The sequence below is a fragment of the Schistocerca piceifrons genome, chromosome 1 (genome assembly GCF_021461385.2).
Source record: "Schistocerca piceifrons isolate TAMUIC-IGC-003096 chromosome 1, iqSchPice1.1, whole genome shotgun sequence".
Lineage (NCBI taxonomy): Eukaryota > Metazoa > Arthropoda > Insecta > Orthoptera > Acrididae > Schistocerca > Schistocerca piceifrons.
This window is the reverse complement of record NC_060138.1, coordinates 555,221,287-555,235,771: the sequence shown is the minus strand read 5'-3', so window position 1 is coordinate 555,235,771 and position 14,485 is coordinate 555,221,287.

Sequence of the window (14,485 nt, the reverse complement as noted above, 5' to 3'; positions counted from 1 at the left end):
TAGGTAAGATTTCTTAGTATATTCGTAGATTAGATGCCCTTGTGGCCACAAATTTTACTTATGTTTAGCAAACAGAGAAGTGACTCCGTAATAACATACTTCTTTCAACAGGAGCAATTAACATGCTGTGCACAACAAATTTTTCTCCTTCTTCATCTACTTTCCTTCCCAGTAGTTACATGAGGTCCTAAAAATCTGCAGGAAGAAACGTTTCTTAGATACAATTGTTGAAGATATTTTTCATGGTGTGTAAGTTAGTTTAAAGCAGGAGATTATTAATTCATGACTGTATAAGGCAGATACTGGGCCGTGCGTGGGTCTTGTTCGTGCCATTTTTCTTAATTTACATCTTGTTTTTGCCATACTGCCACCTCGATATATTAGTTTCAATTACTTGTGTCACTAAGTTGCTGCTTTGTCTGCCCGTGAGCGGCGGCAGCAGCGCTTATCGATATAGGCCCTGCCGTGTTATCTTTTGTGGACTGATATTACTTACCGGTAGTCGTGTGTTGACCAGTGAGTTGGAACGCACCAGCAGTTAGTTGGGTCCTGGTAGTGTTTGAGTTGGCACGCGGCACAAGTTCAATCGGGGCGCAGCAGCAGTGAGGTCCGGACTGCCATGACTCGCCCGACGGTTGCCGGCACACGTGATTGGAGTGGCGACGACTTTGGTTGGTCGTCGGTCGGTCGTCTTGCCGGACGACGTGTATTTGGCCGGCGATCGCTTGTGGGCTGGCTGTGTATGCCGACTCGTGATTCGTCCCTCTTATTGTACAGTCACTCTCGTTAGCATTTTCTAGTGTTCGTGAAACTGTGTGTAGTTGGTGTGATTTTGACATCATAAAACTTACATCTTCTGCCCCAAATACGCCGTGTACCTGAGCTTTCATCGATAATTCCTGACCCGGATAGTTTTCTATGGTCAGCGGCTACCTTTCTATCTTGATTGCGTCGTCTTGTGCGTATTTATGCGATCATCCATTCTGCTCTTTTCTCCTCCTGTAATCAACATGCCTGTGACCGGAAGTGTGTCGTATACCCCTGGCATTCAACATAAGCAGATGTTCCTCCTTAGTGGGGTCCGAAAAACTGAATATTTTTCCACTGAAACGAAGTATCGTCTACTGTCTGCATCACCTCTTTCGTCAAAATTTCTCCCAGCATCAGATACTATTTGTCGAAGGATCACGTTTGCTATATGGCCTAGCTCATAAAACTCTTCGTATTTTTCTCTTCGCCTTTTGTTACGGTCACACAATTTCCCTGCATTCAACAGAACGGACAATTCTGATCCTCGGCATGCCCATATCCTCTTATTGCCATTTCCCTGCTGGTGGTACTTGCATGTATCCAAGTGTAGAAAGCTAACAACCGTTATTTTGCAGTCTATTCTTACTGAAATAATGAGATAGCAATCGATATTGCTAGTGATATGCATTTATCGACAGCAGGTAATGGTTCAAATGACTCTGAGCACTATGGGACGTAACATCGCAGGTCATCAGTCCCCTAGAACTTAGAACTACTTAAACCTTGCAAGTAGGCTGTTTTTTTTTTTTTTTTTATTGGTAACGCCACGTAGCGCTCTGTATGAAAATCACTGGCTGTGCTGTGTGCAGTCTGTGGCTGGTTTGCATTGTTGTTGGCTATTGTAGTGTTGGGCAGCTGGATGTTAACAGCACGTAGCGTTGCGCAGTTGGAGGTGAGCCGCCAGCAGTGGTGGATGTGGGGAAGTGAGATGGCGGATTTTTGAGAGTGGATGATCTGGACTTGTGTCCATCAGGAACGGTACATTTGTAAGAATGGATGTAATGAACTGCTATATATATTATGACTTTTGAACACTATTAGGGTAAATACATTGTTTGTTCTCTATCAAAATCTTTCATTTGCTAACTATGCCTATCAGTAGTTAGTGCCTTCAGTAGTTAGAAACTTTTATTTAGCTGGCAGTAGTAGCGCTCGCTGTATTGCAGTAGTTCGAGTAACGAAGATTTTTGTGAGGTAAGTGATTTGTGAAAGGTATAGGTTAATGTTAGTCAGGGCCATTCTTTTGTAGGGATTATTGAAAGTCAAATTGCGTTGCGCTAAAAAATATTGTGTGTTAGTTTAAGCACAGTCATGTATAATTTTTCTAAGGGGACGTTTCAACCTAACCAACCTAAGGACATCACACACATCCATGCGCGAGGCAGGATTCTAAACTGCGACTGTAGCGGTCAGGCGGTTCCAGACTGTAGCGCCTAGAACCGCTCGGCCACTCTGTCCGGCCAAAGCAGGTAATGCCACATTCAACTCACAAACTGGAATAAAAACACTTAATTAAGCAAACAAAAGAAGTTTTCCATGTGGATAGGTTACAATTTGTCCTGCGCAGTGCGCTTGATAGAATGATCAGATTTACAGCCCCGAAGCCGTGAAACCCAGTACACATGATAGGGTTGTGAATCAAAATTCACACTAGGTCTAACTTAACTGAAGTCCAGGCTGGACTTCAGTTATGTAATTTTAATTCGATATGGTACCACGGTACTATAAGTTTTAATTTTTAATGTTGACTGTGCCTTACTCTGGCATGTTATGGTAATTTTATGCTTCTGAAGAAGGCTAGATTATTCTAGCTGAAACCTGGGTAAAGACCAGAAAATTTTAGCAACTGAGGCGGATTTTCAATATATTGCTTTGATTCTCTTATTTCCTGATTTTGTCATAGTACATTTGTCGCTGCCATACAACGCTGGGCTCCAAATGCTCATTGTCATAATTTTTTTCCTGAAATTAAGGCTTATGTTTGATACTAGAAGACTTTTCTTGTCCAGGAGTGCGCTTTTTGCCAGTGCTAGTCTGGTTTTTGGGTACTTGATCCTCCTAATAATGGGTTATTTTGCTCCCTAGGTGGCAGAATTCTTTGACTTGGTCTACTTCGCGATCGTCAATGCAGATGTTAAAATTCTCACTTGTCCAATTCCTGATACATCTCATTACCTTCGCCTTTTTTCGACTTACTCTCACTCCATATAATGCACTCATTAGAATGTTAATTGAGGTATACATGCCGACGTCGCTAGCTGAAGATGAAAACATAGAGAAAGTGTATGAGGATATTGAAAGAGTAATGCAGTATGCAAAGGGGGCTGAAAATCTAATCGTCATGGGAGACTGAGAAAACAGTTGTAGGGGAAGGAACAGAAGACAAGGTTACAGGGGAATATGAGTATAGGACAAGGAATGAGAGGGGAGAAAGACTGAGTTCTGAAACAAGTTTCAGCTATTAATAGCGAATATCCTACTCAAGAATCACAAGATGTGTAGGTATACTTGGAAAAGGTCGGGAAGAGTTCCGTTAGATTACATCATGGTCAGACAGAGATTCCGAACTCAGATACTGGATTGTAAGGTGTACCCAGGAGCAGGTAATGTCTCAGATCACAATGTAGTAGTGATGAAGATTAGGCTGAAGTTTAAGACATTAGTGTGGAAGCATCAATATGCAAAAAAGTGGGATATGGAAGTATAAGGAATGGCGAGAATATTTCAACTAGCGCCGCGATGGGAAGCCAGTTGTAGCCAACCACTTAATGGAGCATTTTGAGGACATCGCCTTGGATAAGACTCCTGCAAAGCCTGGTTGTTTCTGTTGCTACCTCGACCATACCATCGTCACACGGCCTCATGGATACGAAAAGCTGGAAGAGTTCCAGGAAGACATTAATATTATCCTCGACCACATAAAATGCACATTGGAAGTATACAAGGACGGATCCCTACTGTTCCTGCAGCCGCATGGGGTAGCCGCAGCAGTTTGTCTACGTTCGAATTCACTTAGCGCCGACATAATGGGATCACAACCAAACACAACACAGTTATGACCACGACTGATATTTGCGACGTATTGACCATATTGCACAGAAGCCGATCGCTTCTTTAATTACGCTATTCAAGCCTGTAGGTGAAAACATTGTATTTGACCAAGTACAATATTTTCACCTACAGGCTTGAGTAGCATCTGTGTTTATGTTGAAGCACGCATTTCCCGTGGGTTATTTTGATCCCACCCCTATATGTACAAGGAAAAGACACCACAGTCACTCGACGATATTTGCATGTACCTCGGCAAGCTAAACGCGAAGTAAATATATCATTTACAAAGTGACGGGTCCTTCTGTATCTCCGCCATTGAATCTTTCCGTGCAAATTACCAAGAGTGTGCTTTGTTCAGAAGAAGCAGCTTCGTGATATTTTTGTAAAGTAATCATTATGCGTAGGAATCAGAGTATGAATGCATGGTTTCGCGACGGTTGTACCGATAAAATTCTCTCGAGCTTCCAGCCGTATCAAGTGGCTTAAAACCCATGAGCTTTCAGCCGAATACTTCTCGGTCATTGTCATATGGTGACTGTCTTTTAGTTGCACCTGTATAGCCGTGCTGCCTTCTCAGAAGTCACTTGTTCTCACCCGAGCGCCGTGAAAGGTAATGTTTTCGTTGCGCGGCAGCCGCGCCTGCTTCATACTTCAGGAAGTATATTAAACTTATGTTAACAACTCACTCAAATGAGCCATTTCACTTAGTAGATTGTAGATCTTACTGGACTTATTGGCTGGGCCCCAAGCACTGCTTAGCTGTAGGCCGCCACCTCTATACTGAGTACATTTTAACCAATTTTTTTTTTTTATCGATCGCTTCTTTAATTACTTTGGCCCAGAAACTACCAGTTCGTGTAGTTATGGATGTCTATTCGAAGCGGCTATACGAAATCCATTTTCTGGAGCATGTTCTGCTGCTTGTGATTTCTCATGATACCTGAGGAGATAGCATCTCTCATGTTCTACATAGCGCGGTTCCGTCGTATCCACTGCCCGCCTGACATAAAACTCTTCACACCAGCACGGTATTCTATACATACTACTGGAGTTTTTGGGTACACATCGTCTTTCATATTCCTCACCACTTGTCGAATTCTTGTTGGACCCCGATTTCATGATTTTACGCCTCTATAGGAGCTGACTAATCTTTCCTGTTACTGAGCCACATAAGATAAAAAACGCAAGCTTCTTCGAGCTCTCCTTGGGGTCTTTCTGCTTGCATGTTTTCGGAAAGATGGCTCTCGAAATGTGGCAGCCGTTGTAGCCTGAAACCGTCTCAGACGCTGATAAACTACCAAAGGAACTGAGACACATGAGAAAGTATGCAAGGGAAAAGGTTGCAACAGATTTCGCAAACCATATTTCCGAAAACCTAGAAGTAGGAGGACCCTGAGGAGGACTCGAAGAAGTTTGTGTTTTTGCCTTTTTTTTCGTGGCTCGGTAACTGGAAAGAGTAGGAACATAAAATAGAATCGCTCTTCAAGGACCTTAAAACAAGCTTGTGAGTAGCAGAAATATACGTCGATTACTTAGGAGAAACATTGCGCCACGCCTAACAAACCCAGGAGATTTTAACTTCACTGACAATGGCTGCAGACTTACATAAAACGCGTGAATGGTAAATATCGTTATACCACCCTCAGAAGATTTGAGGACGTACGCAGAAGAAGAGGTAAATTATAGAGTGATGTGAACTTGCAGAAAAATGTAGTTTTGGGTGAAAAATGATACACAACTTTTAGTATTTCTTCATTTGATTTTCTCTCCACATCGGAAAGGAGAATTTAGTAGCTGTACTGGTCTCTTGGAGCTGCAGTAGATGCGCTGGTGCTCCACAGTACAACCTGCTCTGCGTGCCTTAGCGGCTAGAGAGCCCCTCTGGCTTTCTGCGAGGAGCAGCAATATCTCTGGAATCCTCGCCGGGGCGGGGCGGGGCGGGCTGCCGCCGCAGTCTCAGGCCTGAGCCGCTGAGCAGGCGGGTGACCACGCGCTGAAGCGACGGCAACCACGCGTAATTATTTCGCACTATAAATTAAACGCGGTGATTTATGGTAGCAGGAGGGCGGCCGATGGCGCCCCGCCGACTCCGGCATCGCAGGTGGGCGCCGGCCGTGATTTATCGCGTCATATTACGACCACAAACGAGTGCACGAGTATTTTTCTTCCCCTCTGTTTCCCCGCTAACCTTTCAACTGCGAAAGTTCCGGCGCGGGAAGCCGGAGAAACAGAGCGTGCGGGAGCTGTGCAGTCGGACACTGACGAAGAAATGTGCGTAGATGCGCTCTCCCCTTTCCTCGTGAAACAATAAATTCTGCGAGATACCTAAATTATTTCAGCGACTGGGGGAAAACGTTGAACTACGTTAAACAAAAGGACAACAGTGAAGCAACTGCACACGGCTCACTCAGACGGTGAGGTTCGTGGACGATTGCTCTCCTGAGGTCATCACAGAGTCACTGCATCCGTAGCTACGAATTATCTAGAGCGCAGTGCACCTTATGTAACTACTCACACAGTGTTCTGGTGTAGTGAAAAGTATTTTACTAAGTTATTTGTCGACAATACTTGTTATGGTTATGTGTCCATCACAACAGCTCAGCTTGATGCGGAGAATGGAAGTGCTTGCCACACGAAAACATGAGATGCTACCTGTAGTAATTAACACAAAAAGGGTCCAGAAAATTGATGCACACCAAATGTAAAGAATAAATAAAAAAGAAAACCCCTGATTATGTCACAGGGGTGCCGAAACATGTCTGGGTGCTGAGAAAAACGGTATTTTGCATAACTGGCGGACCTCACATCCAAATTGTTAATAACGTTTGTTTTATTTTAAAACGTTTAACAGGCCAAATGAGGAGTTGCTTCAACTAAAGAGCAGCGGTGTCATAGGATTCATCTAATTTCATTAATGGCTGGAGGGACATGCTGATCACATCACCCTGGGTCATAGAGCATTAGTCGTACTACCCTGTAGCTTGCAGTCCGCCAGTCGCAAAAGGCACGGCGTTTAAACCCTGAGTGGTGTTCACGTTTACTAGAACGAACAAAACATCCAACTGGTTTTCTCAACGTAAATGTGAGTAACTTTCAAATAATCCGCAGTATTAAGTTAATCTAAAATGTTCGTTGTCATTTCTGATCACAGTTTGTTATAGATGTCAGTTTCTACCGATAATGTCTCTGACTCATCGCAAACTTTTATTGTGTAGTATGTCCCTAGACTAAGCAAGACTAGTGGATCGCTTCTTCTTTGCAAAGTCTGTAGTTAGTGAAATTACGAAATTGCAGTCGGCTACAAAAATAAGAGAAATACGTTCTTACGCATAAACTTAGCTCGGTATCCAGTCTGGGACATTGCCTTTTGAGGAAAATGCTCTTCCCATATAAAGAAAAAAAGGTTCACTAGTTCGAATCCCAATCCAACGCACAGTTTCAGATTGTCAGGAACTTTTTTCAACAGCCCACAGTGAGCTATGTAGAGGAAGATTCACTGTAGTGTCCTCGTTATTATTTGGCGTTACAAGTTTGCATACAGTGGAGTCTGGATGGAGCGAGCGCTAAATATCGATAGTTCTCAGGCTCATCATTCATCATCCAACAAGCCTGCTGCGGTTACAGAACTCATTCATAGCGTGATTAATTAATTGGAGCTTCCGCAGGTATTAAAAATAATTAATATTCGTATTACTGTTAAATGACGTGGCTGAGTGATGGGACATGCTCAGCTGTATTGTATGTAATCCTTTTGTCCGATTTATAACCTGTATTGAACCCTAACGTAGTATTTAATTGACTGATTTATATTTTCTGATTAATTTCATTGAAGGAAGGAAGCTTAAATATTACGAACCAAATTAAGCAGCCGCATGCTGCACTACAACAGAAAATTTTCCCTTCTTAGTGAGTTTTATTTTCTATTTATGAGTATAGCATTATGTTTGCAAGTTCTTCAAATGTCGTGAAATATGATCGCACTGTTTCGCGTGATATTATGATATGCAGCGACTGTGAACCGATTTATATCATTAAAATTGTCAGTCGGGCTGACGGACATAAAAAAAATTGTTCAAATGTGTGTGAAATCTTATGGGACTTAACTGCTAAGGTCATCAGTCCCTAAGCTTACTTAACTTAAATCATCCTAAGGACAAACACACACATCCATGCCCGAGGGAACACTCGAACCTCCACCGGGAACAGCCGCACAGTCCATGACTGCAGCGCTTCAGACCGCTCGGCTAATCCCGCCCGGCGAAAAACACATACGCGGGGAAAGTCTCCCATCACATACTTCCAGCAACTGATTGAATTTGTGCCTGCGAGAGTGGAAGCTGTCATCAAGGTTAAGGGTGGACCAACACCATACTGAATTCCAGCATTACCGATGGAGGGCGCCACGAACTTGTAAGTTCAGCCTGTTGTCTGGATACTTTCGATCACGTAGTGTTTAATAATTTTTCTATGTTAATCATATTGAATAATTTGTTGCAATAACTATTATATTTGCGATGGCTCAATATGTGTGTTACCAATATGTATTCAATATGTGTGTTTCTTGCCTGGTAAATCTACATCTACATTTATACTCTACCTTACGGTGAGAGACAGGGTACATGTGGCAGCACTCGCTTTTTGACATCTACATCTGCAAAACACCCCTGACGGTGTGTGGTGGATGGTACTTCTGGTACCACCAACTAATCCATCCTTTCCTATTCCACTCACGAATGGCGTGTTGGGAGAATGACTATCATTAAGACGTAAGCTCTAATTTCGGGAATTTTCTCGTCGTGGTTCCTTTGCAAGATGTATATCGAAAGAAGTGATATGTGGTCCTACACCTCCCGGAGAGTGTTCTGTCGAAATTTCAATAAAAACCTCTTCGTCATGCAGAACGCCTCTCTCGTAACGTTTGTCACTGGAGCTTGTTAAGCATTTCTGTGACGCTGTTGAGCGGACTAAATGATCCCGTGACGAACTGTGCGACTACTCGTTGGATCTTCTCTACCTTTTCTGTGAATCATATCTAGTCATGGTCACAGATAGATGAACAACAGTGAAGAATCTGTCAGTCATGTCCCTTGTAACCCACTCCTCTCTAGGGTGAGTTACATTTCGTTAAGATTCTGCTGCTTACGCAGCAAATTAACTTATGACGGACAGAGGAAGGAGGACATAAAAAGTAGACTAGCATGGGTAAAAAGAGCATTCATAACCATGAGGAGTCTGCTAGTATCAAACATAGGCCTTAATTTGAGCACAACATTGTACGGTAATGCAACATGGTCTGTGGGGAAACCGCAAGAGAAGGCAATCGTAGCATTTGAGATGTGGTACTACAGAAGAATGTTGAAAATAAGACGGACTAATAAGATAAGGAACGAGGAAGTTCTCCGCAGAATCGGTGAGGAGAGGAAAACCTGGAAACACTGACAAGGAGAAGGAACAGGATTATTGGATATATGTTAAGACATCAGAGGATACTTTACACGATAATAGAGGATTCTGAAGAGTGTAGATACTGTAGAATAAGACAGAGATTGGAATACATCGAGCAAGTACTTGAAGATGTAGGTTGCAACTGCTACTCTTAGATGAAAAGTTTGGTACCAGAGAGGAATTCGTGGCACGCCATGTCAAGCTACTCATAAGAATCATCACTTAAAAGACAAAAAAAAAATACTTCCAATGATTCTTAGTGTGGCATCTGTTTTGCCTACTATTTTATGTGGTTTTTCAATTACGGAAAATTTAGTTTCCTGGAATTTGTCATCAACAGTGTAGTTGTAGGTCGAGCGGTTCGAGGCGTTATGTCACGGATTGCGTGGCAACTGCCGCCGGAGGTTCGAGTTCTCCCTCTGGCATGGATGTTCTTAGCATAAGTTAGATTAAGTAGTGTGTCAGTCTAGGGGCCGATGACCTCAGCAGTAAAATAGTGGTTTTCCATTCCTTTCTACTCCTTCGCATGCGCAAAACATTAAATTTATTGACGTTCAGGATGGACTACCAGAACCTGCACGAACATCGTCTGTAGGTCACTGAGCAAATCAACACTATCCTCCGGCGTTGCTATTCTCTTATAGACAAATGTATCATCTGTGAAGAGGCTTAAAGGCTTTCAACACTTTTCGCTATATCAGTGTTCGTGAAACGGTTTTATTTAAGAGCCAATACCGATATTGTATGGCGCCTCGAGCTGCATATTCACGAATGTTATTGGTAACTGGTAACCTACATAAAGTAATATGTTAGGAGCCCTCAGCAGAATAGAGTTAGTAAGGACGCCATATATTGACCAGCAGCCCGTAAGTACCAACGGTTATAGGTCGGCTCCATTCAGAGCACTTCATGTGGTATGTTCTCTCTTTCAAATCGCTGCCACCCTTAGTGACCCCAGAATTGCGACGCTGTAATATCCTAGGGCTAGCATCACTTAAATTGCTGACTCCAGTCAAAAACTTCGAAAATCCTAGACGTTTGTGCCACATCGGTTTATTATCCCGGGCACATACAGTCTATCGACGATAAGTCTGCCGATTGCTACTAGCGTCCAGCAGATACTCTTACTTGCAGAGGAAATGATGATTCACAAAATTGTGTAGATTGCTTCCACGTCATGATTTCCTCTGTTGAACACTGGATTTTTGTTTTGCAAATCGCTATTACATATACGTTTTCGTTTCGGCGTTTTGCATCTGTAAACAAGAATAGATTGTGATTATTGTGCTTTAGGGGTGTTTAACAGCGTGATTATTAGTACGAATACATTAAAAGTATAACTTAACGAATATTAAGTTTGCAGCACTGTCGCGTGGAGCGGATCGTAGTGTCGCACATCGGCACGCTTGCGCGCAACACTCTCGCGGGCGGGGAGGTGCATGCGATCGTCGATTGTCGGCAGCTTCTCACTGTTCTTAATAAAGAAGTATAGAATGTCTGTGTATGAGAGAGGGCCTAAGAGTGTTTGCTGCCGTTCTTTACTATGAAGCCAACGAAACCACCTACGCACCCGTCTTCATTAGGAGAAATTAACTAAAATTTATTAAAATCTATTTTATTTCCAATCAATCGAATTTTCCCACGCACAGAAAATGTCTGCGTCCAGTGTAGACCAGCAGATGAAAACGCCCCAATACCACCACGGAACTAGTACAGATCCGGGGAAAGCAGGGTGTACGGCACACCTATAACTACCTGACAAAGTGTTGTGCTGGTTCTATGAGTGGATGATTAATAGATTAATAACGGTGATTGTACTTGCTGTATGCAGTACGTAAACAAATGTTTACTAAATACATTGGATGTCATTTTTCTTCTGCTCACTTCAAATAAATAACGCATTTGAAGATGACCACCCCTGTAATACGTAGTTCCGAGTCCATGTTATTTCGTGTCAAAATTTATACTGTAGCAGCTGATCAGTACAAATCGCAGACGCCAGTGGTTGGTGATTACTGCAAGATATACATTAAGACACTTTCCTCTCCTAACATCTAACCACACTGTGGCCAAGGTAGTTGTCCCACTGACCCTCAGGTAAGCGGCCAACTTTACTTAGCTAACACCCTATTCTCCAATATGAATTGAAATGAACCATATCTTAAAACGTCATTGTCTCTGTAATTGTTATATTTTTGTTATTGAGCAGGAAAACTACGCTCTTAAGGGCCTCTTTCCTTTAGCGGGCGATTGTGAATTGGGCTGATAGATGCTTACTATACTGCATTGTGCATTATAATATAGTGCTGACAACCGCAGACCGCACGAATAATTGACTTAGGCGTTATGAGGCCCTCGGGCCGCCATTTAACTAACACCCTACTAGGTCATTTAAGTACTTTATAAACTGTAACGGTAGTAGTATCACACCTCCTTGGGGTACTCCTGAAATTACCGCTACATCCGTCGATTTTGTTCCGTTAACAGTGACATCCCCCTCCCCCCCTCCCAATGAAACAAGGACCTGGCCGTTGGTGGGAAGGCTTGCGTGCCTCAACGATACAGACAGCCGTACCCACAACAGAGGGGTATCTGTTGAGAGGCCAGAAAAACGTGTGGTTCCTGAAGAGGGGCAGCAGCCTTTTCAGTAGTTGCAGGGGCAACATTCTGGATGATTGACTGATCTGGCCATGTAACACTAACCAAAATGGCCTTGCTGTTCTGGTACTGCGAACGGCTGAAAGCAAGGGGAAACTACAGCCGTAATTTTTCCCGAGGGCATGCAGCTCTACTGTATGATTAAATGATGATGGCGCCCTCTTGGGTAAAATATTCCGGAGGTAAAATAGTCCCCCATTCGGATCTCCGGGCGGGGACTACTCAAGAGAATGTCGTTATCAGGAGAAAGAAAACTGGCGTTCTACGGGTCGGAGCGTGGAATGTCAGAGCCCTTAATCGGGCAGGTAGGTTAGAAAATTTAAAAAGGGAAATGGATAGGTTAAAGTTAGATATAGCGGGAATTAGTGAAGTTCGGTGGAAGGAGGACTTTTGGTCAGGTGAATACAGGGCTATAAATACAAAACCAAATAAGGATAATGCAGGTGTAGGTTTAATAATGAATAAAAAAATAGTACGGGTAAGCTACTACAAACAGCATGTGAACGCATTATTGTGGCCAAGATAGATACGAATCCCACGCCTACTACAGTAGTACAAGTTTATATGTCAACTAGCTCTGCAGATGACGAAGAGGTTGATGAAATGTATGATGGGATAACAGAAATTATTCAGGTAGTGACGGGAGACGAAAATTTAATAGTCATGGGTGACTGGAATTCGTCAGTAGGAAAAGGGGGAGAAGGAAACATAGTAGGTGAATATGGATTGGGGCTAAGAAATGAAAGAGGAAGACGCCTGGTAGAATTTTGCGCAGAGCCTAACTTAATGATAGCTAATACTTGGTTCAAGAATCATGAAAGAAGGTTGTATACATGGAAGACCCCTGGAGATACTAAAGGGTATCAGATTGATTATATAATGGTAAGACAGGGATTTAGGAACCAGGTTTTAAATTGTAAGACATTTCCAGGGTCAGATGCGGACTCTGACTACAATCTATTGGTTATGAACTGCAGATTAAAACTGAAGAAACTGCAAAAAGGTGGGAATTTAAGGAGATGGGACCTGGATAAACTGAAAGAACCAGAGGTTGTACAGAGTTTTAGGGCGAGCATAAGGGAACAATTGACAGTATTGGGGGGAAGAAATAGAGTAAAAGAAAAATGGGTAGCTTTGAGGGATGAAATAGTGAAGGCAGCAGAGGATCAAACAGGTAAAAAGAAGAGGGCTAGTAGAAACTCTAGGATCACAGAAGAAATATTGAATTTAATTGATGAAAGGAGAAAATATAAAAATGCAGTAAATGAAGCAGGCAAAAAAGAATACAAACGTCTCAAAAATGTGATCGACAGGAAGTGCAAAATGGCTAAGCAGGGATGGCTAGAGGACAAATGTAAGGATGTAGAGGCTTGTCTCACTAGGGGTAAGATAGATACTGCTTACAGGAAAATTAAAGAGACCTTTAGAGAAAGGAGAACCACTTGCATGAATATCAAGAGCTTTGATGGAAACCCAGTTCTAAGCAAAGAAGTGAAAGCAGAAAGGTGGAAGGATTATATACAGGGTCTATACAAGGGTGACGTACTTGAGGACAATATTATGGAAATGGAAGAGGATGTAGATGAAGATGAAATGGGAGATATGATAATGCGTAACGAGTTTGACAGAGCACTGAAAGACCTGAGCCGAGACAAGGCTCCAGGAGTAGACAACATTCCATTAGAACTACTGACAGCCTTGGGAGAGCCAGTCCTGACAAAACTCTACCATCTGGTGAGCTAGATGTATGGGACAGGCGAAATACCCTCAGACTTCAAGAAGAATATAATAATTCCAATCCCAAAGAAAGTAGGTGTTGACGGATGTGAAAATTACCGAACTATCAGTTCAATAAGTCACAGGTGCAAATTACTAACACGAATTCTTTACAGACGAATGGAAAAACTGATAGAAGCCGACCTCGGAGAAGATCAGTTTAGATTCCGTAGAAATGTTGGAACACGTGAGGCAATACTGACCCTACGACTTACGTTAGAAGAAAGACTAAGGAAAGGCAAACCTATGTTTCTAGCATTTGTAGACTTAGAGAAAGTTTTTGACAATGTTGATTGGAACACTATCTTTCACATTCTGAAGGTGGCAGGAGTAAAATACAGGGAGCGAAAGGCTATTTACAATTTGTACAGAAAGCAGATGGCAGTTATAAGGGTCGAGGGAAGCAGTGGTTGGGAAAGGAGTGAGACAGGGTTGTAGCCTATCCCCGATGTTTTTCAATCTGTATACTGAGCAAGCAATAAAAGAAACAAAAGAAAAGTACGGAGTAGGTATTAAAATCCATGGAGAAGAAATAAAAACTTTGAGGTTCGCCGATGACATTGTAATTCTGTCAGAGACAGCAAAGGACTTGGAAGAGCAGCTGAACGGAATGGACAGTGTCTTGAAAGGAGGGTACAAGATGAACATCAACAAAAGCAAAACGAGGATAATGGAATGTAGTCGAATTACGTCGGGAGATTCTGAGGGTATTAGATTAGGAAATGAGACACTTAAAGTAATAAAG